General features: G+C 40.2%; 1 long non-coding RNA gene across 3 annotated transcripts; it reads left to right on the top strand.

Annotated features, from left to right (window-relative positions):
- Positions 1-581: 581 nt before the first annotated feature.
- Positions 582-25,993, top strand: LOC114678381 (uncharacterized). Of its 3 annotated transcripts, none has more exons than XR_013417538.1 (5): positions 582-1,231; positions 1,637-1,824; positions 19,624-19,783; positions 20,038-20,571; positions 22,896-25,993. It is a non-coding gene; the product is annotated as an uncharacterized LOC114678381 (long non-coding RNA). The 3 variants fall into 3 exon arrangements; XR_013417539.1 differs by lacking the exon at positions 582-1,231 and adding an exon at positions 1,262-1,353; XR_013417537.1 differs by lacking the exon at positions 582-1,231 and having other exon boundaries at positions 1,379-1,824.
- Positions 25,994-27,046: the final 1,053 nt, after the last annotated feature.

Raw genomic sequence — 27,046 nt, 5'->3', positions numbered from 1 at the left:
AAGAAATTTAGCAAGTCCATCAGCTTAGAATGACTCTCAAGTTTACTCCTTTATGAGGAAACCAACACCTCTAGTAAATTGTTCTGGAGAAATATTTGTGCATTTATACATGTACAGTTTATATGCATTTCTCTCAGGAGGAATACATCTATAATAAATTTACAAGGAAACATCTCCAGTTCAAAATATTTAGGCCTCCACGTTTATCTTTCAGGCTTAATAGAGAGATCCTTCATGTTATATTGCATTACTATTTCCAAATCCTTTGGAGACATTAAAAGAAACAAAGACGATTTCTAATAACTACAGCCCTTCAGTTTCTCAAAGAGCCCAGGGGTTGAGAGGTTAGAGTGGAGTTTCCTGAGTCTTGTCGAGCAATATGTAGTTGAGGCAAAGGTCACGCTCCCGGTGTTTTGTTTTAAATAATATTGACCCATTAATTCTAAACCTGCTTGTTCCTGAAATTATACAGGATTATAGTTTGCAAACTGCAGGACAATGAAGCAAATCAAGATGAATTACAGCCCTGGCCCTCCCTCCCATCCTCTGACATCTAAACAGGGAATGAGTCCGGTGTGAGTGTTTAAATGAACTTTAAGCACCCGATCCTCCTTTATCAGCGATTTTCAGCTTAAAAAAAAAATGTGAAATTTGATTTCATAACAAATAGAAGCACATACCACTTAGTCCCAGAGAATTCATCCTCATGGTGCTACGAGGGTCGTTGTGGAGGTAGGGGGAGGGATGTGCTGAGATCTTTTGTTATGCTTGTCAACCCCGCGCACAACCAGAGTGGGCGAGAACAAACACCACGCTGGGGAACTTAGAGCAAAAAGTAACCTCCGATTTTCTGGAGCCGAGAATATCATTGTTTTCGCGCTTTAGTTGCTTTCATCTGAATGAAACTTTACCTAGAAGCTTTTGGAGCTCAGACACTGAGTCTTTGTTCTGCAAGAAACTGCTGCTGCCACTTAAAGAGATCGCAGATGATGTCCCCGATTTAAGATCAGTGCTCAACGCACATTAACTTTCTTTCTTTTTAAAGCTCTGCCTCCGAATTGCGGAGGGATCACGCAGCAGTGGGGGGCAGATAAAAGCCCTTTGGCCGAGGGTCACCTCCGTCCATGTTGTTCGCTTGAGAGCAGTGAAGAGCAAAACGGTCCCCACGGGCGGACTTTGGCTTCTGGAGCCGCAGGGCCCTGCGGTCCTGGCACCTCCGCCTCTCAGCCTGGTAGGGGGGCGGGGAGGGGCAAAGCGGGGAGGGGAAGGAAGGAGCTAGAAGAGGGGATTTGGGGATGGGGGCTGGAAGCGCTAACGAGACCTGCCGGGAGGATTTGATTCTCCTGCAGGTTGGTGAGTGATTTGGGAGCTCTGGGTAGAGGAGGTGTACCTCGGCCTAGTTTGGTTGTGGAACTAGAACAACGCGAGGAAATCAATCAATCTGCAGGAAACAAAAAATGGAAGTCGAGGTTTAGGAAGAGTTGTCACTTCCCCGACTTGAGTGGTGCAGGCTGGGGGCGGAGACTTGGGACCTAAGAGAGGCCATTTCTCTCACCTCAGCTCCTTTCCCTTGGACTTCCAAAAGGAATAATTTTACTCTCTCCTCTGTTCTCCCCCCAACTCTCATCCCCGCTAGCCTGCAGACCGCCTGCCCCTTTCCGCATCTTCTTTTCCCATCCTGCGAGAGAAACCTAGCTCCCAGAGCCGGTGCAGTCAGTCCCCTCGCCCCTCCCGCCCCTGAGCGGGTCCCCCTCCAGCCGTCGCTGCATCCACCACCTCGGTTCCACTCAATCGATTTTTGCTGCATGTCAACACTTATTACCGGTGAGTGTGAGGGTATTTTTTCTTCTTCTCTAGGTCTCTTAATGATTTCTGAGCTAGTTGTGTATTAAAGTGCTTAAAGAAACCTTTAACATAATCTATAGCATGAGCACCAACCTCCCCCGCTTGAGTTCAAAAATGGCGAGCTCGAGGTTGGGCCCGGAGGCTCCCAGGCCTCACTGGCCTCAGCCCACGGCTGCCCCGCTCCTTGAGCGCTCAAAAGTTCGCCAGGCCTGGGGCAGGAACCCCGCGCAGGCGATCCGCCGTCTGGGGGCTTTCTTCCCGCCACCCCCTTCCATCCCTCACCTGTTACTCTCAGGCACCTTTTTTTCTCTCGGTGTCTTTGGCCTATCCTCGGGTTTTGTTTTATTTTTTAAAAAAAGAAAAGAAAAGAAAAAAAGTAAGCCTCTTAAAAAATTTCCAAGGCCCCAAATTCTTCATTCCGCTAATACCGATTTCAGATTGGCGGAGACCTGGGAAAAGGTGTATACAGGCCATGATTGTCTCAACTTCCTCCCAATTCCTAAATCTGAGTTTTAGTGTTTACGACTTGGTTAGAAATTTAATTTTTAAAAATATGTTGGAGAGCCTGGGCCGAATAAGCAGTTTGATTAGAAAGCAAAATCCTCTGCGCCTCCTTGCCCTGCTTTTTCTCTCACCCCCACCCCCTTTCTATTAGGCGCTGAAGCGGGGGGCGGGGGGGTGTAGGGGTGGGGGTTAGGAGTGTAACAAAAAAATTAATGGGAAAATATGAACAATATCTTCAAAGTCCTAATATTCCTCGAAAGCCTTATAAATTAACCCTGTGAAGAGTGAGCCCTTTAAAGGCGAGTCTATAAAAATCCAGCGTGATTCCGAAGGAGGACGACCCTTCCCCCAATCCCTGTCGCGAATGTGACCAAACAAAGGTCTGTCCTGCAATCCACATCCTAATCCACGGGCGCCCCCGCCGTCGTCGCTGGGACTCCCCAGCCTCCGGCCGCCCATAATCGACGGAGCTACCCTGGGAGTCCTTGGCTCCGTGATTTAACTTTTTTAGAGAGGGGGAAAAAAGGAGGGGGTGTAATTAGATCAGAGGCCTTTATGAATATAGACTCCCTATTGATTGATTTATAAACCCCCTGACGAACTGCAGTTAATCTAAGCGCACCGGGAAGCAAGAAACATGGCTGACTGAAGGAGAAGTCTGGAAGTAAACGAGAGGAATTTCTGTTAGCAGATTTTCAGAAGGAATATTTTTTAAAAATAGATTTTCTTCCCCAGCTTCCCAAACAATTGCATTAACAGAACTTGAGGGGATGGTAATTTGAGTTTTTTTAAAGAGGGTTAAGTAGAAACACCATTGTAAACATGTAACTGATTTATCTTTTCAGGTTCTAGCAGATGAGCCCAGGGAAATTTTACTCTAATCTTAAAAATTTATCACCCTTGGCCCCTCCCACCCTTCCCTGCCCCCTCCCCAAAGGGAGGACTTCCCATTGTTGACTGTCTATCCGAAAAGATAGAAAACAGAATTTACTGTGTTTGGGATGCATAACTTCATTCACTTCTGTGCTGAGTATTTTATGCATTTTTAAAAAGTAAATGTTGATTTTAGATTTTGTTTGAAGATTAGAGAAATCCTGCAAGAAATGAAATACCCCATTGAAGATATATTTAAATCTACTTAATTACCTTTAAAAATCATTTCTACTCCTTTTGTAACAATACATTGCTAACAGTTCAGTAGTAGCTGTGGAAAACAGGAGCTATTTGAAGCTTAAGTTACTCTGCAGAAGAATGGCTATAAAAGCCATCCAGATTCCTTACAATTAAAAAATTTTAAAAACATGTAATGACTACATGGTAAAAGTGTTTACTTTTGGGTGGTAGCGGGGGGGTGCTTTTTAAATTTCCTTCCTTCAGAAGGACTAACAGAAGTGCAGACACACTGGCCTCTCCCTGGGCAGGGTGGGTGTCTGCACCCTGGGACTTTGATGAATCTTTCCAGACCTAGTTCTTCTAGTCTTCAGGCAAAAAATGTTTAAGGTGTTTGCCCTCCCTCGTGCTCTTTTTCTCCTCCATCCTCTCCCTCTCCTATTTTCTTTGTCCACAGCCAAGGTTTTGTCTTGTTTTGTTTTGTTTTGTTTTGTTTTTCCTCCATTCATGCAACTGAGGAAATGGCCCGCTGATGCTGGGACCTGATGTACCCACGCTAAGGCCTGGGGGTGGATTCCTCACAGCCAGACTCCCTCTGCCAATGCTTCCTCTCTCCAGAAACAGCAAAGCCTCTCTGCTTTCGCTGACAGTTTGCAGCAGTGCGGGACAACCTCGCACACAGTCCTGGGCAGGAACTTTTATCCTCGTCGCTCTGGAAAGATGAGATCTAGAACCATCCCTGCTGTCCCCCGGAAAGCGGTGGGCAGCTTATTGAATGTGACCTGGGACTCAGACCAGTGGCAGCCCAATTCTTGGGCGAGTTTCCCCGCTCTGCGTGTGTCAACAGCCCTCGAAACTGCTTCTGCTTCTCTGGGCACGTATCACAGGGAGTGTGTGTGGGGAGCGGCTTGCTGCACCCAATAGAACTTCATGGCATCTTTCTATGTCCTCCTGCAGTATGGATCGACTGCAGGGCCTTCTCGGCGTTGCTTCAGAGGGTGCCCGCATTTGGTTGCCCACTAGTCTCCCTGACAGCTTCACCCCGCTGTGTGCGGGCTCAGGGGATGGATGGGGGTGGGGGATTGAGGGGAGAGAGAGGACAGAGGTGGAGGCCCTGCAAGCCATCCCCAGCGCTAAGAAATGGGCTTTCCCTCTCAGAGCCTGAGGTTGCAGACTACGAATCACTTTGTTAGAAAATAAAATAATATCAAGCAAAGTAGAGTAAAATAGAACCCTTCTTCTGTGGGTGCTGGGCCTCGGGCGATGCTCATTCACAAGACACTCCTGACTTCAGCTTCTCCAGCTACCTCTTGAAATCCGTGACATCGAGGGAGACGTTCTTATCTGATGAGGCGGTGTCTTGTTTATCTGTTTCTTTGAACACGAGAGAAAAAAAAGAAGAAGAAGAATCTCTTGCGAATGCTAGGCTGCAGCTCTGAGCTACAGCTTCCCGGCGCGAAGCTCCCCATCCCGGATCCTCCTTCCTCTGGGTGGCCGGGCCATCTTGTCATCCGCCATGCGCCAGGGTACGGATATTTGGACAGGTGACCAGGACCTTTTGGACCCATGAATTCCGTGGGGACCACGCAGTCCATCCCTTAGAACGACCCGAGGTACAGCCGCTCCACCTGAACGTGCCCCCAGGGGCGGCTTTTCCTAGGACCTCACTGGCCGTCTAAACAGGGTTTCAGTTACAACCTCGTCCTACCGCTTTCCATTTACTAAAACAGCTGCTTTATCTTAATGTTCATTTTTTGGCCAATGACATGGGGGAAGGGCGGTGGTGGTAAGAGTTACTGCCTGTCTCCCTTTACCCTGACGGTATTTTCAGAGGCACTAGGAGAAGCGGGAACCCGGAGGGCCACCTACGCACCTCCGGGGTAGCCGTCTTGGCCCGGCACTCGAAGTTTGCGCGTCCCTCCGGCCAACAAAACCAGAATCTAATCTGCAGCTGCCGCCGCACCCCCACTTCCCGCCCGCATCCCTAGCCCGAAGCCTCAGGCAGGGCATAGCAGCCCACACGCTCGAACTGCACCGACCGCCCGCGGGGTCCAGCTGGGGCTAAGCGGGGACCCTGGCGCCTGCGCTCGGGACGACCCCGCACGCGCCGCAGCTCCCGGTCTGGCGGGCCGCCTCGTGGGCGGTCTGGACTCAGCCCTGGCCCTGCCTTGCCGCTGCGCCTCCAAAGATCGCGCGCCAGGCTGGCCCACAGATGTGACAGCTTCTTTGCTCTCTTCTAGTCCACCCAGGGAGTCCAGGGTGGGAGGAGCCCCCTGCCACATCCCTTCTCACCCTTTCTCGGGCCTTGAGCAGCCATATACCTTAAACGGGTCATGCCTGCCTGCCTCCTTGGAGCTGCCTCTCGAAGCCCGGGGGTTGAACATTAACCAGCTGCGGCTATAGACTGGGGTAAAACGTTACGTATAAAAATGAATCATCTATCCGGTCCTGGGAGAGAGGACCTATAGAGAGCTCTGCACCTAGAGCAGCCCCAGCCGTGTCCCTGGCCCAAAGTACCGACTCTTCTGGAGGCCACTTATCAAGGACCATTCCGCCGCAGGAAGCAGAGGACAAATGAGGGGCTGGAGGAGGGGGGTGGCTGAGTCAACCGTTCTCCTTGAGGAGTTTGAGGTTCAGGGCTTCGAACACAAGAGCATTTCCTTTTCTTTCACACTTGAGAAAGTGTGAACAGCTTTTCATCTCTTATAAAGGTTAGTGGGGGAAAGCTGGAGTCTAGGAGGAGCGGCTGTCCACAGGGCCAAGAACTGTCGTGCTGCTGCCATCTCTGGCGCCTGGGGTGGGATCCCGGGAGGCAGGGCTCAGTGGGTGGGGAGTGGCAGCAAGAGACCTCGGACCTGAGACCTGGCAGAAGTCCTGGCTTGAGGTTGCGCTGAAATCCTAGGCTCCCATCCGATCCCACCCACAACTGGTCTGGATCCTGCCTCCTTCCGACTCTGACCTATTTGTTTTTTCTTTAAACATAAGTAATGGAAAGTAAAATGATACGTGTGCACTGACTTATGTGCTAGGCTCACGTGCCCAGTCAAAATATACAGAATTTACCAAAAGATAACAGAGCTGAAGGAAGAATTCAAGACAGTGCACATCCTAAGTTCCTGTGCCCTCACCTGGAAACGTTACTGACTCAGGCACTCAGCAAATTCCTGAATAGGAAAATGATTCTTTTTCTGTATCTCTGTCTCTCTCCCTCTGCCTAACCTCTGTTCCCTCCACAACCACCGCCCCCCCCCCCCCCCCCCGCAAATTGAAGAAAAATCTGAGATAAGGTGGGTGCAAGCAAAAGGGAGATGTGATGTTATTAGGTCTTTCAGGAATTGCCCATCAACCTACAGAGCAATTCCTGTACCTCTTAAGAAGACTGTTTTTTTCTTATACAAAATAGTTTTATTTAAATGCATGCCTGACTCATTATAACCTCTTCGTAAATATATATATATTTACTCTCAGAAGTTTTGCTCTCAGAAGTTTTGCTGAGAGCATTCATTCAAATCTCTGTACTTAGGGGTGTGAGAAAGTGGCTGTGGTGGTGTGCATGTCTGCTGAGAACTCTGCATCGTTGCACTACTCTCAAGGTCACATCCTAGCTTCTTCAAAGGCCACTCCTCCTGCTTCAGTGTGTTCACAGCCTGTGTAGTGATCCTGAGAATTTCTGGCAGGGGTTGGAGGGTGGCAGCAGAGACATGCAGTAAACAAGGCTTTCCAGAGTCTCAGCAGGCATCAACAATGTGACAAGTGCTGTGTATGTGTACTAATTGGACATCACCCATCAGTTCGTTCTCAGTGAAAATGGCTTTCTGTTTAAGATGTGGTTACAGAGTGTTCATCACTTCATGTAGTGTCACTGCTCTAACTTCAGTGCACACAATACTCTATGTCATTCCTATAGAGCAATGCAGCTCAACTTCATCAGCACCCAACTTGATGTTATTCCACTCTCCCAAGAAAAATAGAATTGACTCAAATGTTCCACTAAGTTAGCTCTAGAGAGACAATGAATGCATCGAAGCAAATAAATACAAAGAACTATGAATCACATACTCAGCTGCTTTTCAGTGACTTGGAAACAGAAAAACGTAGATGGAGAAAGGGCAATTTACTTTTAGGGGTTTGAGTAGTTGGGGAAAGGAGTATTCTAAAGGGTATTGCAGTGTTCACTCAAACCCTCTTCTCCTCCACCAAATTACCATGTTATCTGACACCCTCGATCTATTTGTGTCCTGGGTAACAGACAGTTTGACCAAGAGGTCACAGACTAGAGGGCTTGGGTGACTGGAAACAAGTTTGACAAGAAAGGAATCTGGGTGGGGTGCCACCATGGAGGTGGAGAGAGGATGAGACCACAGTGGCTGGAGCAGCCTGGCAACACAAAGTCTCTGCTGGACCCTGCATTTACACAAAATGCCTTGTCAGAGAATGGGGGATTAGGAATAGCTATCAACACAGTTTCATGGATGAGAGAAATTTAAGTCTCTCTCTCCATTCCTTTTCTTTACTTTCCCTTTATTTTCTACCTTCTTCATTTCCTCCTTTATTATTGCCCTTCTTCTACAACAGGCGACTGTCCCCAGAATTTTGGCTGCTCCTGGATTATGCCCCGCTTATCTTCTCTTTTGAATTAAGGCTTCAGATGGTTTGTAGTGTTCACTTTTCCAGATATGATACATTATTTTATTCAGTCAAGAGTCTACCTGTAAACCATTTGTACTTATGAATACGGAGTGCTTCTATGAACAATAAAAGTTTCAGGTAGAATAAGTAAAGCATGCAATATTGTATAGCTTGTCTTTTCAGAGCACAAAAAGGACTGTGCATACTCTTTAATAAAGCCCCACTGCATGCTGGAGAGGCTGGGAGAGTGAGTGAGCAGGCTTCTTTCACCCAGGCAACATGACCGTTGGCATTATGACCACCAAAGTGAGAAATCTCCAGTTTGCCATTCTCACCTTGAAAGCTCCTCCTTCCCTGAAACTACCATCTGTGGACTCACACGCATTGTCAAATTCATGTGTTCCAAGAAAACACTGAAAAGTGTGTAAAGTTGATGTACTAAACTTTACACATCTTTTCACACAAATGCATCTGTTTTTTAGTACATAAAGTTTATGTACTAAGTTTAGTACATAAACTTTACACATCTTTTCACACAAATGCATCTGTTTTTCTTGTGCTATATACTCTTTCTATTGGCTCGGCAGTATTTTATTGTGATGTATCTTCCTTGTACAATTGAGAAACACCTTCATTGTCATCCTGCTACTCATTAGATTAGAACTTGGTTGAAACATATCTTTAACTTCACAGAAGGGCTGCCACATTTCACCCTCCTTTGGCTCCTTCTTTTCCTTTCTAACTTCTTCCATAATCTCACTTAGAGGTTAATTCTAAATTTCATGACTCTCTTCCTTTTTACTTTTTCATTTTATTTCTGGGCAATTATTGTTCCCATACTCCCAAACTAACTTTCATCCATATTACTCCTTTGGCAATTACCATATGGGGTGTTTTATTATGAGTTAAGATTTTGCGGGTCTTTTTTTTTTTTTTTTTTTTTTTTTTTTGGCTTCTTGTGGTGGCCTGGCACAATACCTTGTAACAGAGTAGATGTTCAATAAATGCCTATTGATCAAATGTTACAATTAAAATCTTTGTTCACAAAAACAAAAGTTCAAAGACATTAAAATCTGTTGAATTGGCATAAATTAAATCTCAGCTTAATTCTAATTAATTTCTAATCCTTTTCCCAACAAACTAGATGTGTAAAAGAATTCTATAGCAGAAATTCCATCATAATGTTTTTCAACACTGCTAGCATCTTCCCTACATCAGAGCAGTTTCAGGATGGTGAATCATGATCAGGGTTCATAAGATACTGAACAAATTTTAGTATTTCCTAATATATTATCAAAATAAAGAAAGTTTGAAAAATCTAGTTTCGGGAATATGTGTGGTAAGGGAAGTATAAAAGGTAGGAGACACATAGGTAACAGAAGTTTCCAGCTCGTAATTTTCTAGAGTCATTTTACTAGTTAAGGGATTATGATGTCCAATTCTCCTTTACTTTATGCTTTTTAAAATTTCACTGCTCACAATTTGTAGTAAAATATAGTGTATCAAAATATATTATGGACAAAGTTTTTTTTTTATTCTTAGAGACATAAAAACCTAAGAAATTAAAAATATTTATCCAAAAACAACAAAAAAGATTTAACCCAGGCCGGGCATGGTGACTCATGCCTGTAATCTCAGCACTTTGGCAGGCTGAGGCGGGTGGATCACCTGAGGTCAGGGGTTCAAGACCAGCCTGGCCAACATGGCAAAACCCCATCTCTATTAAAAATACAGAAAATTAGCCGGGAGTGGTGGGGGGACACCTATAATCCCAGCTACTTGAGAGGCTGAGGCAGGAGAATTGCTTGAACCCGGGAGATGGAGGTTGCAGTGAGCTGAGATCTCACCATTGCACTCCAGCCTGGGCAACAGAGAAAGACTCTGTCTTAAAAAAAAAAGAAAGAAAGAAAAAGAACGACTTAACCCAATCAGACTTTGATTAGGGTCACAGACCAAACAAGTTATAGTTATTTTTATTTCTACTCATTTTTGTCCAGTAGGCCTCACACATTTTTGATGAACTTATGGGTGGTAGAATATTCCTTAGAACACTAACCATATCCACTTCTACTTTCCAGCTGTTACCTAAACAACAAACTAGACACACTTCACTGCAAACAGTGGGAAGAATGGTGTTACCTTTGATGAAACATCCATGGAACATTTTGGTAACTCTTAACATATACAAAAAAAAAAAAAAAGTTTCACCTCATTGTGCTAAATAAGTAAATAATACATATATAAACAAACAAATAAAATGATAGGGACTGGAATGGTAGAGAAATTTTAATGAATTTTAATGCAGTGGGTTTTGCAATGGCTGCAGAACTTTCAAAGACCCCAGTCTCTAGTGGAAAACCACTAGTTCGGGTCGGCATTGCAGGGAGAGGTAGATGGCTGGAGATTCCAGAAACCTAGGGGGAAGATGACTGGAAACTCACAAAAAGGTAACAGATTTGATACATTTTCTTTGGTTGTCTCAGTCACTATAATTTAAAAAATTGTCTACACTCTCATAAAGCAATGGGTCAATATTATTTTCACAGTACTCTTAACATGTTTTACCTTTATTTTATTCATAACCATTTCTAAGTATAACAATATACAGTGATGCAGAAGATAGTTTGGTGAGTACTTTCTATGAGCCACGAATTGCGCCAGTGCCTTTTATATATTAATATTATCTCAACCAGTTCTCACAAGAATACTATAAAGTAGATAATATTATTTCCTTATTTGACAGATAAGAAAACTGATTCTCAGAAGTAACTTGCCTCAGGCTGCCTGGGTAATGAATGTCAGAGGCAGAACTAGAATAGGACTCAAGTTATGCACAATGTGACAGGACCAAAGAATTGCTAGTCTTCTGTATCACTTTCTGCCGACGTGATTAGAAAATATGACTCATAAATTAAAAGTGCTATGAAAATAGTATTTCCTAGTTATCTTATGAGATGAGTAGTGAAAGAAAAGGGTAGAGATTATAGTAACCCAGCCAATCAAAGGTAAAGATGTTTTACTCTTTCACATGTGTTTCAGTGCACATTTCCTACACTAAAGCAATGGACAACTTGTCAAGGCAGTTTGACGTGACATTTTAGACATGATAGGAAAAGCAGCCACCTTGCTGATATTAAGAAAAGGATACACACACACACACACACACACATATATACACATACCTTCTTTATATATATACATATAATTACAAAAATATACACATATACATATGTATGGTTATGTATATATACACATATATACACACATACACATATATCAGTTGGCATAAGATCAAGTGATTTTTTTCCTTGGCCTTGTACATTATGACCTGTTCACTCCTTTTTTGCTTCTCTCCACCCCTATTGACCCTTTTTAAGGCTAACTCCAGATCTCAGCTTAGATGTTCCCTGACACTCTGGTGTTAGGTTAGGTCAACATGCCCCTCCTGTGTGTTTCCATAACCATATCAAAGCACCTAACACACTTTTATGAACTTAACACGTTTGAAGATTAGAGATCAGTAATTTCATAGCATCTCACAGCTTGCCCTTTGAGCTATTTTTGCATGATTAGACTCAGATTATATATTTTTACGATATTCAGGATATCATACTGCTGCCATCATATCAGGAGGCACACATAGTGATTTTTCAATACTTGATTATGTTAATTCATTACTTAAGGTGGTGTCTGCTTCATTACTTTAATATTTAAAAGTTATTTGATGGCTTCTCTATTAACATTATGCTTTTTCCATCGTAATTAGTATTTCATGAGCAGCTTTATGGTGAGAAATTCAAACCTCCTGCCAACAGCCATGTGAGTGAGCTTGGAAGCAGATTCTCCAGCTCTTCAAACAATGGCAGCCCCAGAAAACAATGTACATGCAACCTCCTGAGAGTCTCTGAGCTAGAAATACCCAGCTAAACTGCTGTGAGATTCTTCAACCTTAAAACTGGGATGAGATAACAAATATTTATCATTTTAAGATGCTACGTTTTGGGGTAATCTGTTGCTTCACCACCTGCATTCTATATTCCCAAATTTTTCATCACTTTTCATCTGTTATGGTCTTTCTCCTCCTCTGCACTTTGGGTTTTATTTATTTTTTCTTTTCCGCTGCCACTTTAATAGCACTCTGGGCAAAACAGAGAGAAACAAACGTAATCAATTCACCAAATTTTACCTGAAGTCCAAGGAGGTAAATATTAAGTGCAGATTTGGAGGAGGGAAGGGGTAGGACTTAGTGATGCTGTGTAAGAAAAGCATTTGTGCCAGAAGAAAGATGAGATAAGCACTAGAAAGCAAAGAAAAACATTTTATGTAAAATAGAAAGCAATTGAAAACGATACCTTTGTTTCACATTTAGTAAATATAATTCTGGTTTTTAAAAATATAATCTTAGAAATACTTATTTTGTCTCCCTAACACGTCCCCCTTTCTGGAAACAGAACTGTCCTTTTTCGGGGGATCCTGTTCTTCTCTTTACTTGTGCTACATTGTTCTAACGGATGCTGCCAATTCTAGAACTGATCTCTGTATTCACAAGAGTAGGCACGTGAGCTTGGCTGCCTTTTGTGTCCTTCCACAGAAATCTTCAAATGATAATTTCGAAAAGAGAAGCAGTGCTTTTCAAGATGAAGAGATGAGTTGTCAGAAGTCCAGGTTCTCCAGGGCAGAAGATTTTAGTCTCTGTTAAGACAGACTCAGAGAGAAGCGCGGATGAGAGTTGGAGGGAGAGAGAGTCCTGCTCTCTCTCCTGTCCGTTACTATGATTCTGGAGGTCCAGTTAAATGTCCTTCCTGAGATTTTGCTACTCTGGTCAGCATATTTCCTGTTTTGCCTAAGGTGGTTCAAATTGGGTTTCTGTCACTTGGAAAAGGTTTCCTGATTCAATAGACTAGTGTTCCCTCCCTCCTCCATAAATAGTCTCTCCCCTAGAGAGTAAGAAAAAGTGCCCCTGAAGCCAGGATTTGAGATAGTCTTTTGGGATCCTCAGATGCTCATGTGTAAGCAGAAAAATTTCATCTTCTAGTGGTCCTCTACTAACACTGCCTGGGAATTATTGAGGGGGTGAGGAAGGAGGGTTGTGTACACACACCCACACCTGTTAAGCTTTTTTGCCAACACAATAATATTTATTGAAGGTCTATTATGTTTCAGGCACTTTCATAAACAGCTGCTCTGCACTAGTCCAAGACACTAGATTTTCACACTGTTCCTAATTATAGATGAGATGATATCTTTAAAATAAAATACTTTAAATATTAGTCTTTACAAAATGTAAACGTTATGAGTAAAGATTAGGTGCACCTTTCCACACCTTTTCCAGGTTTAACTTACCACTATTTGGATGTCTCTTTTGCTTTTATAAGTTTATCCCCCAAAAATGAAATAGAATTTCAAATGTAAATGCCATTTTAGCATTACTACTTGAATGACTTGTTTCTAAAGACATTTTTGAGAAAGATGATTAAAAATAAACAAAAAATTTGAATCAAACTATAACTAAATAGCGTGACTTGCCTTGAAATTCTAGCTTTATTCGTATAAGTTTGTGTCCCCAAAAGAAGCAGACTCAAAATAAGTCATCCCAAATCTATGTAAACAGATTTAGGTTAGGGAGAGTGGTGATGTTAAGGGCATTAATTCCAGTTTTGGTTATTACTTTGAAGCTTGGACAGTGTTTGTCCAGTAATTTCTCATGTATTCTTTTCCCCTCAGTCTTCCTGGGGGAAACGGTTACAACAGCCTAGAGCACTCCTCTGAAGAGATATCCACACTGGCAAAGGTACCAGCTTTTCACTTTTGCAGTGGGTGGTCTGGCACCAAAATTCCCCACTGGCTGAGAATCTGAAGCCTGCCCAGGCCTCCCATAAGCTTCAGTATTTAAACATTTTTATATGTAATTTAAGATGTGAACTATTAGAACTAACAATAGGTAATTGGCTTTCTCCAATTTTCCCATTAGAAAATATTAAGGAATTCCCAGCATATTCTGTTGTTAAGACGATGACACAGTCTGTGTCAAAAATTAAATTTCTTCTCACTCACTTTAAAAAATGCAGCATCTTATTTCCATTATCTACCCTGCCATTTCTATCCACTCTGTTATATCTAAGATTTTTCTTGTTAACTACACGTAATATTTAAGATGTATCAAAATTAATAATATGTTTTTGTTTTCTAAATTGTTTAATAAAAAGTTGTTGAGCACTATTACAAGACTCTGTGCTAGGCACAATAGAGGATAAGAAAATCATAATTATTCATTAAGATAAGTGTTTTGGCAAAGTGCAGTGGCTCATGCCTGTAATCCCAGCACTTGGAGAGGATTGCTGAGGCAGGAGGATTGCTTGAGCCCAGGAGTTCAAGACCAACCTGGGCAACATGGCAAAACCGAATCTCTACAAAAATTAGCCAGACATGGTGGTGCATGCCTTACTCTGGAGGCTGAGGTGGGAGGATCACCTGAGCCTGGGATGTCAAGGCTGCAGTGAACTGTGATCACGCCATTGCACTCCAGCCTGGGTGACAGAGCAAAACCTTGTCTTAAAAAAAAAAAAAAAGTATTTTGTACCTAATTTATATCTCATTTAATTCTGACAACAAATCTATGAAATAGGCATTGTTATTCCCATTTTACCAATGAGGAATTTGAGGTACCAAGAGATTAATAATTAATTTGTCCAAGATCATTCAGTTAAGAATTAGTAAAATTGAATTTAAATCTGGGATCATTTGACCTCTAAAGGTTTTTCTCTTAACCACACTATACTCTGCTCCTACCCAGCACCCCCAAACCAATGTATAATACTTAGCCAACTCATTTCATGATTCCAACTCATGAAGAACCACTTTTAAGTAAGGCAAATGTGTTAACCACTATGCGTAAAATGGTAACCAATGCTCTCAGGAAGCTTAAAATACACGAGAAGGGATAAATCATGTAGGCAAATAACTGAAATTTATGTTAGAATTCAGTGAATACCTTAGGAGTGGTACAAAGTATGATGGGCTTTCAGAAACGATTGAGAATACTTCTAGCTGGGATGATCAAGGCATCATGTTTGAGATTTCTTTTGATTTTGACTTTGAAAGATGGGCAGGGTTTTATTTATTTATTTATTTGTTTGTTTGTTTGTTTGTTTGTTTTTGAGACAGAGTCTCACTCTGTCTCCCTGGCAGGAGTACAGTGGCACCATCTTGGCTCACTGCCACCTCCGCCTCCCGGGTTCATGCCATTCTCCTGTCTCAGCCCCCCGAGTAGCTGGGACTACAGGCGCCCACCACCACGCCCAGCTAATTTTTGTATTTTTAGTAGAGACGGGGTTTCACCGTGTTAGCAAGGATGGTCGTGATCTCCTGACTTCGTGATCTGCCCATGTTGGCCTCCCAAAGTGCTGGGATTACAGGATTACAGGCGTGAGCCACCATGCCCAGCCGGGCAGAGTTTTAATAAAAGCATCAGAACATCATTTCAGGCAGAGTAAAAAGCATAGTAAAGACTGGCACAGTGGTTCACTCCTATAATCCTAGCACTTTGGGAGGCTGAGGTAGAAAGATCACTTGAGCCCAGGAGTTTGAGACCAGCCTGGGCAACATGGCAAAACTCCATCTCTACAAAAAATACAAAAATTAGCTGGGTGTGTTGGCATTCCTGTAATCCCAGCTACTCTGGAGGCTGAGGTGAGAGGATCACTTGAGCCTGGGAGGTGGAGATTGCAGTGAGCCAAGATCACACCAGTGCACTCCAGTCTGGGCAACAGAGTGAGACCCTATCTCAAACAAAAAAAAGAAGAAAAGAAAAAAAAAATCAAGCCTTGATGGTAGATGTGGGATGAGTTTGGTGAACCAAGAATAATCCAGTGTGAAGTAATAGTAGAAGATAAGTCTGGAACGCTAAACTGTGGCTAGAATGTGGCAGACATAGAAAACTAAGCTAAGAAGTTTAGAGTTTATTGTATAGGCAGTGAGGATATGGGATTGCCATTGGGGTTTCTGACCAGTGAATAAACGGAAAGATGCTGTGCTTTAGTGAGTTAATGGGGCAAGAATACATGGCCAGATGAACTGCAACAAGAACTAAACTAAAGGGTTTAAACTGGGATTATGGTAGAGAAAAAAAGAAGACAACGCTGAGGAAGACCGCCAAAATAATGGATGACAGGGTTTAGAGAAAGAACAAGTAACTTCAAGTTTTTGAACTTATGTGACTGAATGAGAAGGTTATTAACAAAACTCAGAAATGCTATTTATTTCCAGAGGAGTTTCTTAAGTTGGATGAACAAGAAAGGGGATCACTCATGGCAAGGCAGCTAAAAAGAAATAAAGTTTTAGAATCCCAGCATCAGGAAGTCCAGATGTTTGGTAAAGAATGAAACAATCAACATGTTCATCTAAGACTGACCTTACTGAGAGATCAAGAAATGACAATTATTATGGTTTGCAAGGCAGCCAGAAGCTTGCCTCAAACTTTTATTTGTCAGCTTTATTAGGAAATCTACACCATTAGATAGTCTATTATAGATTAAGGCATTGACAACAAATGATCCCTAAATTTTCTTAGAATGTCCAACTTTTTCCTTATCAGAAATAGTCAAAGTTTGATTGTATAGTTGGAAATTTTAAAATACTCTCAGTTTGGAACACTGGGGGCATTTTTAGGGTGCCAAGGGAAGGTTCTTTGGGGAAGGAGAAATTGGATACTGACATGGTTTTGCTGTGTCCCCACCCAGATCTCATCTTGAATTCCAACATATTGTGGGAGGGACCCAGTAGGAGGTAACTGAATCATGGGGGCAATTCTTTCCTATGCTGTTCTCATTATAGTGAATAAGTCTCATGAGATCTGATAGTTTTAAAAAGAGGAGTTTCCTTGCACAAGCTCCTTCTCTCTTTGCCTGCTGCTATACATGTAAGACATGACTTGTTCCTCCTTGCCTTCTGCCTTGATTGTGAGGCCTCCCCAGCAATGTGGAATGGTAAGTCCATTAAACCTCTTTCTTTTGTAAATTACCCAGTGTTGGGTATGTCTGTATCAGCAGCGTGAAAACTGACTAATACAGATACCAAGAGACTTGAGGGCATAATCTGCCAATAATTTATTAACAAGTTCATCAATTAAGAAATATTTGCTAAAGATCTACTGGAAATAAGGCACCTTGCTAAATCCAAGGGGAGAAAACAACCATATCATCTCTATTCTTGATGACTTTATCCTACCTCATAATTTTGCCAGAGGCTAGTATTTTGTGTACAACTCTAGCAATTCGATTATAAGTTTCAGTTTTCCAAATTAGAAAATTTAGAACTTATAATCTTTAGTACTCAGTTCTTAAGGTTTTTGTCAGTATAACTAATCTAGTCTTTAAAAAAATATATTAGAGTTCCTGGTGAACCTGGAGTTGCCCACTGCTTAGTATACTATATTATCATAGTGCATGGGGGAACTAGACTCCTATTTATATCTAACAAAAAACTGAATTTAGTGTGTGTGTCATTTCTATAATGGTGGAGGTAAAGATATATGTACTTATTTTATGAACTTTGTAAGTGTATATAGGCCTGGAGACAAAAGTGTTTAGCAACATTTTTATTAATAAGTTGGATTTCAAAAATTTTATAACTTAGCATGCTTAATAATTCAAAGCTCAAGAGTATTATTGATATGACAGAAGTAAAATTCAAAAAAATCTGAAGAGGTTGAAATACAGAACTGAAACTACAACTAAAACTTAATGATAGATTGGGGTACAGTTTAGGTTTCAAAAAATCAATTAATACCAAAAGGAATGAAGCATCTCAAAATTAAATTATCAGGGACTTCAGTGAATATGGTAGCCAGCCTCCACAATGGCCTCAATGATTCCAGGCTCCTATAATTCACATTCCCTTGCAATGTCATGCCCCACCCCCTCTCCAATGAATGAAGTTTCCCTATGTAGCTAATAGAATATTGTGGAAATAACGATGTGTGGCATTCAAGGATAGCACGTAAAATATACAGCAACTTTTGCCTTGCTTTCTTTTTGATCACTCTCTCTGGAGGAGGTAGCTGCCATGTCATGAGGACACACAGACAGCCCTAAGAAGATGTCCATGTGGTAAGCAACTGAGGCTGCCTGTCAACAGCCAGCATGAACTTAACAGCCATGTGAGGGAGCATCTTGGAAGCAGAATTTACAGCCATGGTCAAATTTTTAGATGCTGCAATTTCAGCCAATATCTTGAATCCAACCTTATTAGACACCCTGAACCATTTAGCTAAGTAGCTATCAAATTCAGGAATGAGATAATGGTTATTGTTTTGAGTCATCAAGTTTTGTGGTTATTTCCTACACATGAATAGACAACTAATATATGTGGAAGTGAGTTGCTGCCATTTTAACACATTTTAAATATATAGGAGAGGCACTGGAATTAGGCAATGGCAGAAACTGAAAGATGTTGAAGAGAGTGTTAGTGACAGCTGAAGATGTCTTCAATAGACGATTATTAATAAGCCTGACATCTTTGAGGAGGCTTCTGCTGAGGAAATCATTATCAGAAACCGGAGGAAAAGGGGATAGTTTTAATACAGTGGCAGAAAGTTAAGCAATACAGTTACCTGCAATACTGTGGAACTGGAAATTGTATCTAATAAAATGGATGATCTAGGTAAAAAACTTTCCAGTCAGAGTTTGGAAGGTGCCACTTGGTTTCTTCTTGTTGTTTATAGTAAAATGTGAGAGAGAAGAAGATAAGCTAAAGGACAGATTGTCAAACCAAAAGAAGCTGAAACTTGCTGGCCTTGAAAATTGCTAGCTTCTCAAGATGGGAAACAATGCTAAAATAAAGAAATGGCTTCTGGACAAAGATCAAACTCAGACACTGCCAGATGTCAGACAACTATGGTGTAAAAATGAAGCTGAGGATGTGGTTATAAAATCCTTTGCTAAGGCCTTAGAAAGATCTAAGGTTGTACCTCAGAGAACCATTGAGTCACACTAGAGGTTCTAAGAAGCTTAAGAATAACCTCAGCACAGGCTCTAAGTAGAGCAGAGCTTATTTGAAACAGATTTGCAGGTGTGGCTTTTGTATAATGAAATTAACCCCAGTAAGATTCACAGGAGACTTACAAAGTTTTTAAGAGTATTTCCCTGTTAGAAACATCAACAGGTTGGACTGAAGAGAACACAATAAAAGACGCTTTTGTACCTCCAAATTTCTACTGGCAGGAACCAGACTAGGAAAAATATACAGCTGCAAACCTAGGCTACCTTTTTCATGGAAAAATAAGCTGGTTCAGAAGATAGAGCCAAAATTTCAAAGGTCTAAATCAAGAGTCATAGAGAATCATCCCCAGGAAGCAGTAAGAATGAATACTAGTTCAATATTTGCCTAGCCAGATTTCAAAATTGCTATGGATCAGTGACTCTTATATGCCTTTTGTTTTCCACACTTTGAACAGTAGTGTCTATAGTGGTTATTTTATTTATGGCACATGTTGGGTGTGTATGTGGGTAAAGAAGAGCATACTTTTTATCTCTTTAGTTCACAGATCTTCAGATCAAGGAATTTTACTCAAGGAGCTATACTCAAGGAACCACACTCAAAAAGCCTTATTCACATCTGGGTCTGTTTGGAACAGCAAGATTGTAGCCTTTGAGATGATGCTGTAATGGAACGAGATTTTTGATGGTCTTGAGAATATGTAAGTATTCTTTGCATGTGGGATGGAGGTTAGTCATTGGGAGATAGAGGTTAGACTCTAGTGCCAGCCTACAAGATGACCTCCAAATAATCCTTGCTTTCTGGTACTCACGCTACTGTGTAGCCCTCTCCCATACTGAATAGAGCTGACCTGTGCACCAATAGTGTATTATGTTAATGACAATGTGTGATTTCAAAGGCTAGCACATAAAAGAGATTGTGGCTTGGATCTCTTTCTCTCTCTCTCTCTCTCAGATCACTCTGGGAGAAGACAGCCATCATATAATGTCATGAAGATACTCATGCAGTCCTATGGAGAAGTTCATTGGTGAGAAACTGAGCTAGAAAAAACTTGACAGCCATGTGAGTGAGCCATCTTAGAAGCAGACCTTCAGCCTCAGACAGCTTTCAGAGGATTGTAGCCCCAGCTGAAATGTCAACCACAATCTCATGAGAGACACTGAACCAGAATCACCCAGCCAAGCTGTTCCCAAATTCCTGAGCTATACAGACTGTGTGAGATAGTAAATGTTTATTGTTGTTCTCAGCCACTACTTTTCTAAATTATTTTTTCTTTATTTTTAGACATAAGATCTCACTATGTTGCCCAAGCTGGGGTGCAGTGGTTATTCATAGGCACGATAGTAGCAGACTACAGCCTTGAACTCCTGGGCTCAAGTGTTCCTCCCACCTCAGCCTCTCAAATAGCCATGACTACAGACAGGCACCGTGACACCAGGCTAAGTTTTGGGGTAATTTATTATGCAGCAATCTCAATATGAGGCAATGGTAAGACTGCTTAAAACTATTATGTGGTTTTTGTCTGCATCAATTGAATAAAGGTTTCATATCATCTATTAATAGTTCACTTCTAGACTTACACCAATGTAGGATATTGTTTATAGCTTGAGTCATATAGTATAACAGACATTGGTAAAAATATTGAGAGCACTAAAGTACTATCAAGATAGTGAAAACAACAAAACATAACATGAGGAGTGCTTCAGTCAACTGGTGATGTTTAACCTTGAGTAGACTAAGGAATGACATGGTATCTATACATCTATTTAAAGCAGTAGTGCAGGGAAGAAATAATAGATATGTTCTGCATATCCTATGTTTCTTCAAAGGGAAGAAAAAGAACAAAAGGCTAAATGTTGTAGAATCATAGATCTCAACAAAATATATGGAAGCATTTTTTGATGCTTCAAATTCTTTTTTTTTTTGAGACAGAGTCTCTGTCACCTAGGCCGGAGTGCAGTGGCACTATCTCAGCTCACTGCAACCTCCGCCTCCTGGGTTCATGCCATTCTCCTGCCTCAGCCTCCCGAGTAGCTGGGACTACAGACGCCCGCCAACATGCCCAGCTAATTTTTTGTATTTTTTTTTTTAGTAGAGACAGGGTTTCACCATGTTAGCCAGGATGGTCTCCATCTCCTGACCTCGTGATCCACCCGCCTCAGCCTCCCAAAGTGCTGGGATTACAGGCGTGAGCCACTACGCCTGGCCTCAAATTCTTTAACACAATAATGACTTCCACATTGGAAAAATTGAAACATAGGCAGGATTACCACCTATAAAAAAGGTAGTTCAGAAAAATCCTAGACTGGAATGTTGGATAAACTTTACAAAATGGCCATAAGGCTGCTTTCCCATTTAATCTAAGATACACTCAGTTTTCTGCAATAAACCAGCAAATTTTAGAGGCACTCCCTTACCCAAAGCTCCAAAGCCTTGTAGAAGTACCATCTTAGGTGACACAGTGAACTTTCTCCAGATCCATGGAATGTAATTTAAGTGTTTTCCCAGTTAACACCAGCATCTAGATACGAAGCAGAAAGACCAAAAGACCATTACAGAGGAAGATACCTCTCATTAGTATTTGGTCTAAAGATTTTTTTTAAGGCTTCTCCAGGATAAACGTATTTCTTGAAGCTAAGATTCAGATTCCCAACTTTGGCTTCATTTTAAAGTAAAAACACTCTGTGTTAGAATGATTTCTAAAATCTAAAGCTAACTTGCATATCACAAAGTACAAAGAAGATAAGCACAAATCATTTACTGAGAATCATTTCTTTAATACTGTTTGAGGCTTATCAGGACGGTCCATTATATGCCACACATGTGTTAAACTTTCAGTCAGTAAACCAAAGTTACACAATTCTTCTTCTTCTTCCTCCTCCTCCTCCTCTTCTTCTTCTTCCTCTTCCTCTTCTTCCTCTTCCTCTTCCTCTTCTTGTCTTGCTCTGTCACCCAGGCTGGAGTGCAGTGGCACAATCATGGCTCACTGCAGCCTTGAACTCCTGGGCACCAGTGATCCTCCCACCTCAGCCTCCTGAGTAGCTGGGGCTACAAACACATGCCACCACACCAGCTAATTTTTAATTTTTTGTAGAGATGAGGTCACTATGTTGCTCAGGCTTGTCTTGAACTCCTAAGCTCAAGATATCCTCCTGCCTCGGCCTCCCAAAGTGCTGGGATTACAGGCATAAACCACCATCCCTGACAGGATTTTTTTTTTTTTTTTGAAACAGGGTTTCTCTCTTTCACCCAGGCTGGAGTGCAGTGGCACAATCTCAGTTCACTGTGACCTCCACCTCCTAGGTTCAAACCAACCTCCTGCCTCAGTCTATAGCTGGCACTACAGGTATCAGGCATGCGCCACCATGCCCAGTTAGTTTTTTTTTTTTTAATTTTTGTTTTTGAGACGGGGTTTTACCACGTTGCCCAGGCTGGTCTCAAACTCCTGAGCATGAGGAATTTGCCTGCCTCAGTCTCCCTAAGTGCTGGGATTACAGACGTGAGCCACCACACTCAGCCCCTGGCAGGATGTTAAATTCTTAATTCTCTATGTAATACTCACAATTTTGGGGTCCCTTAAAAGACATAGTTTTTTTTCTTGAATAATAAAAAGAATTAGAGAAGACGAGTTCATGCCCTAATTCTTAAAAACAACTTAGAAATTATTGTAGGGATAATATAAGAACAGCAATATATCTGCAATACTCTTTATTAGATAATTGTATTAGTCCATTCTCACACTGCTATAAAGAACTACCTGAGACCGGGTAATTTATGACAAAAAGCAGTTTAACTGACTCACAGTTCTACAGGCTTAACAGGAAGTATGACTAGGAACCTCAGGAAACCTACAATCATGGCAGAAAATGAAGGTGAGGCAAGCACATCTTACCATGGCAGAGCAGGAGGAAGAGAATGATCGAGGAGGTGCTACACACTTTCAAACAACCAGATCTCCTGAGAACTTCATCACAAGAACAGCAAGGGGGAAATTCAGCCCTGTGATTCTATCACCTCCCATCCGGCCCTTCCTTCAACATATGGGAATTACAATTAGACATGAGATTTGGGTGGGGACACAGAACCAAAGCATATCAATAATTTTGCCTAATGTAATAATATTTCCTTAAATAGAAATGTGGAAAATAAAGCCATAGTCTTTTGCCAGTTGTCTTTGAAGTTAAGACTCTTCTCAGTTTTACCACATAGAAACTGGGTTTAACACTTATGTAGAACATATATAAATGTTATACAAACATTTATGTGTTATCTATTGTGCATTGAAGATGAAGAGCCTGGTAATTGTAAAATATTTTGTTAATAGTTTCATTTTGCAAAGTTATTAAGACATTAATCCTATTATCAGTAGAATAACATATGTGAAAATGCTGACTTTAAGTCTGAAGTAAACTTCTCTTTGACATTATAGAGCCCCAGTGTTCTGAGCTGTTTCCTCAAGAGCCTAGCTCATATAAAAGCCCATTCTTCAATTGCTGTCTTGAAAAAAATCTTATGTTCAGGACTTTTTCTTATCATTGCTTCTTCAGGCTAAGCCTTATTTGTCCAGCAGATTTCTTTTTGTTTTATATTATTAATATAGATTAAGTAGAAAAAATATAAAGCGAAATATGTGTAAAAACATTCATGTATTATGTATAATTGCCTTTCAAAACCTTAGTTACTATGCCAAGGTGTTTAGATTCTAGCTTAAAGTTTTTAAATTATTTGCTTTATAAATGAAAGGGAATGTCTGTTTTTTTCACTTCTTATAAAGCACCTTCCTAGCCTATGAGCATTTACCAGTCCCTAGGATCCACCGGGATTAACATTTGTAAACTGCAAATACACAAAAAGCCAAGGGCCAAGGATTTCCAAATAGGCATAAATATGTTTTCCTTGCAATGGTAAAATGAGGTAATACAAATCATCATTAAGGAGAATGGAGAACTCTCATTTTCAATACATACTGCAATTAAATTAAGTTTCTCTACAAACTCAATTGGTCTGAGTTTAGAATCTAAAATGTATAAGAAAGTAGATTTCTGATGATGACAGGAGGACCTCACTTTTCATATTGGATGGTTATGTGTGACTCAATGTTAAATATTAAAATACTAAAAAAATTAATGTATTTAGCTCCCTTTTTGAAAGGGCTAGGGCTTCTAACTTCTAAAGCGACTTTTACATTATGTTTGTAGATTTAGTTTTAAGAACATGATAGCATAAACAAGTAACACATTGCCAGAATGTTTTTCAATATGGAGTATAATTTTTATTGATATGTACTTATTTACTATAATGATAACTAACCTCACATAATTTTAAAAGAAGATAAACTTTAAAATGTAAAATGAATGGATTTCTGTTTTCTCAACTGTCTCCATAAATTACATGCCAATATAAAAATATCTCATTATTATAAGTATATAGAACATTTTTTAAATCCAGTGTTCCTTTTCTTTGTCATAAAGTGAGTTTTCACAGTATTTCACTTAAAAGAAAATTTGTCCATCTCCACTGTATAATCCTTAGCCCTAATATATTTCAGTCATGGTTTTCCCTTTGTGGCTCTGATATTTATACTTTAATTCACAGCACAAAAATATGCGAAATGACACTATCAGTGCAACAAACAATATGCATCTCAATATTTTGGAATATAACTTCATAGAAACCTTGATACATTGTATTTCACAAAAGCCTATGGTTAACTCAGTCTGTTATAAGACTGTGGGACTATAAAATATTTTAGGTGATATAATGAGGAAAGAAGATAGATTTCATGTGGAATACACTATTACCAGGGATTCATCAGTTACCTGCTCTCTTTCTGCATTCCTAGGTAAAAATCAAGATCAAAACCATCAATGCAGTAGCACAAGAATTCAGACTGCATTTTTTTTTTTTTTTGAGAAGGGTTTTAGGGAAAAGTTTGGGAAATGCAGTCTGAAGAACATCTAGCCCATAGACATATAAACAAATAGTAGTAAATAGTTGGAGCAGACAGAATTGACAATTTATATTCTAAACATGTCTCATGTACTGGAAAACTAAAGCTTTCTTTAACCTCTGAGTCCTTGTCATGGTTTCTCAGTGATTAGAAAGGGAGAAAAGCCACTGCTTTCAGTAAAAGACTTGAGGAAGCTTTTAAAAACATAGGTTTTTAAAAACATAAATGGAATTAAATTGTTAGAAAACAATTATATTTTATAAGGATCATTAAATTGTGAACCTAGATGGATCTTTACTTATCTTTGTGTCTTCAGACCCTAACAGTATCCGTCATTAGGTAGAAATTTACTAAATATGTATTGAATGAATTATTTCTAAAATAAAATAATACCATAATTTTTGAAAATGTAGCTTCTTTTGTATTTTTAGATTTGGCATTAATTCAATGATAGTAACTCAAATTTTACTTTATTTTCAAAGGCCAGATCTATATCATTAAACATTAACATTTAACATGTAATCAAAACAATATAATTAGTCATACTTGTGGCAATATTATTAATTGCATTAATTCCATATTAATTTTTGCTTAAAAATATTTTCCTGGCTAAAACCAAGAGTATGAAACATATCAAATAGGATGCAAATCTAAGTGAACTGTTGAGGTTGTCATAAATAGCTAGTAATAGAAATGTATAGCAGAAATGTGACTAGGCCTGAACATCTGTCACTTAAGTGGTTAACCAGCATAAGTATCTTTATTCAACTGAGTCTGGAGTTTATTGCATTTATAACCAGATACTTGGAAACTAGCTATTATTGCTGCGATTGTTGTTGAACTTTTAATGAATTACACGCTGCATCAATTTTAGTGGACAGTAATTTCTTCTCTAAAAGTACAAATGTGTGAAAATTAAAACAAAATGGAAATGCTGACAGATGTTCAGCTAAAGTATCACTACCTTGGACTTATTCCATATTGTGTTCTCAAGCCCTGCTTTTCTCCTCAGATAGTTTAAGAAAACCTCTAAACAACTCTTGAAAGGACAGTACATCTTCACTGAGATCTCTCATGAATTCTGTACATTTTAATTCTCAAATTATGTTAAATGTCTAGATCCACTCTAGGATTACTAAATATATAGAGCTAAGTAATACAATTTACTAAAACGAATTGCTCCCTCTAGTGAAGTCACAATATTATTTCATTTCCTGGCACTCCTGTACTGAGTAATTTAATAAGTGATATAAATGATGATGACTATTACGTTGATGATAGTGGTCTGGCCTACTTTTGTGATATTAAATGTTAATGTTTTCTGTGCTTGAAGACAGGAAAGTTAACAATGATTGATTACAGCTGCTTACTGGATATTTTGGAACATTACATTTAAAAACCCTGTGTTGAAAAAATAATTTATTTCTAAAACTCTTGAGATTATTTCTGAAACACAATTGGTACTATGTGATGTTGAGGGCTATGACAAAGTTGACATTAGCAGAGTAAAGAGGAGAATTAATGCAATTGTCCTAATAATTAAAAGTGTTCTGGGGGAAGTAAGTTTAACTGGAAATCTAATATTAGCTATAATGCCTGTCTTTGCTCTGGTTACCATATACCTAAGAAAAATTAGACATTATCAATCTTATTCCTCTCTACTAGTCAGAAATATTGTGCAACTAATCATCAGATGTAAAATATTTGAAATTACTGGAATTGTATTTAAACTGCTGTTACAACACCAGAATATAAATCAAAATAGTGGGGCTGCTGTAAAAGGACAAATATTATTTAATTCTCAATTTGTTAATGCAGATCTGGCCTTAATTCATTTTACATCACAGGAAAGAGAAATTAAAATGGAAAAGTTACCAGGTGATTCCATTTATACAACTGATTAACTTAAATGTGACAATAATAATAGAGATGAACAAAACAAAATCAGTGAGGAGATCCACTTTTCCTTACAAGTAGGACTGCATTTTCTGGGGGAATTTGAATTACCCGGAT

Source organism: Macaca mulatta, chromosome 5 (genome assembly GCF_049350105.2).
Source record: "Macaca mulatta isolate MMU2019108-1 chromosome 5, T2T-MMU8v2.0, whole genome shotgun sequence".
In the NCBI taxonomy this organism is placed as follows: domain Eukaryota; kingdom Metazoa; phylum Chordata; class Mammalia; order Primates; family Cercopithecidae; genus Macaca; species Macaca mulatta.
The sequence above is the reverse complement of the archived record's forward strand: the minus strand, read 5'-3'. Positions and strand labels throughout refer to the sequence as shown.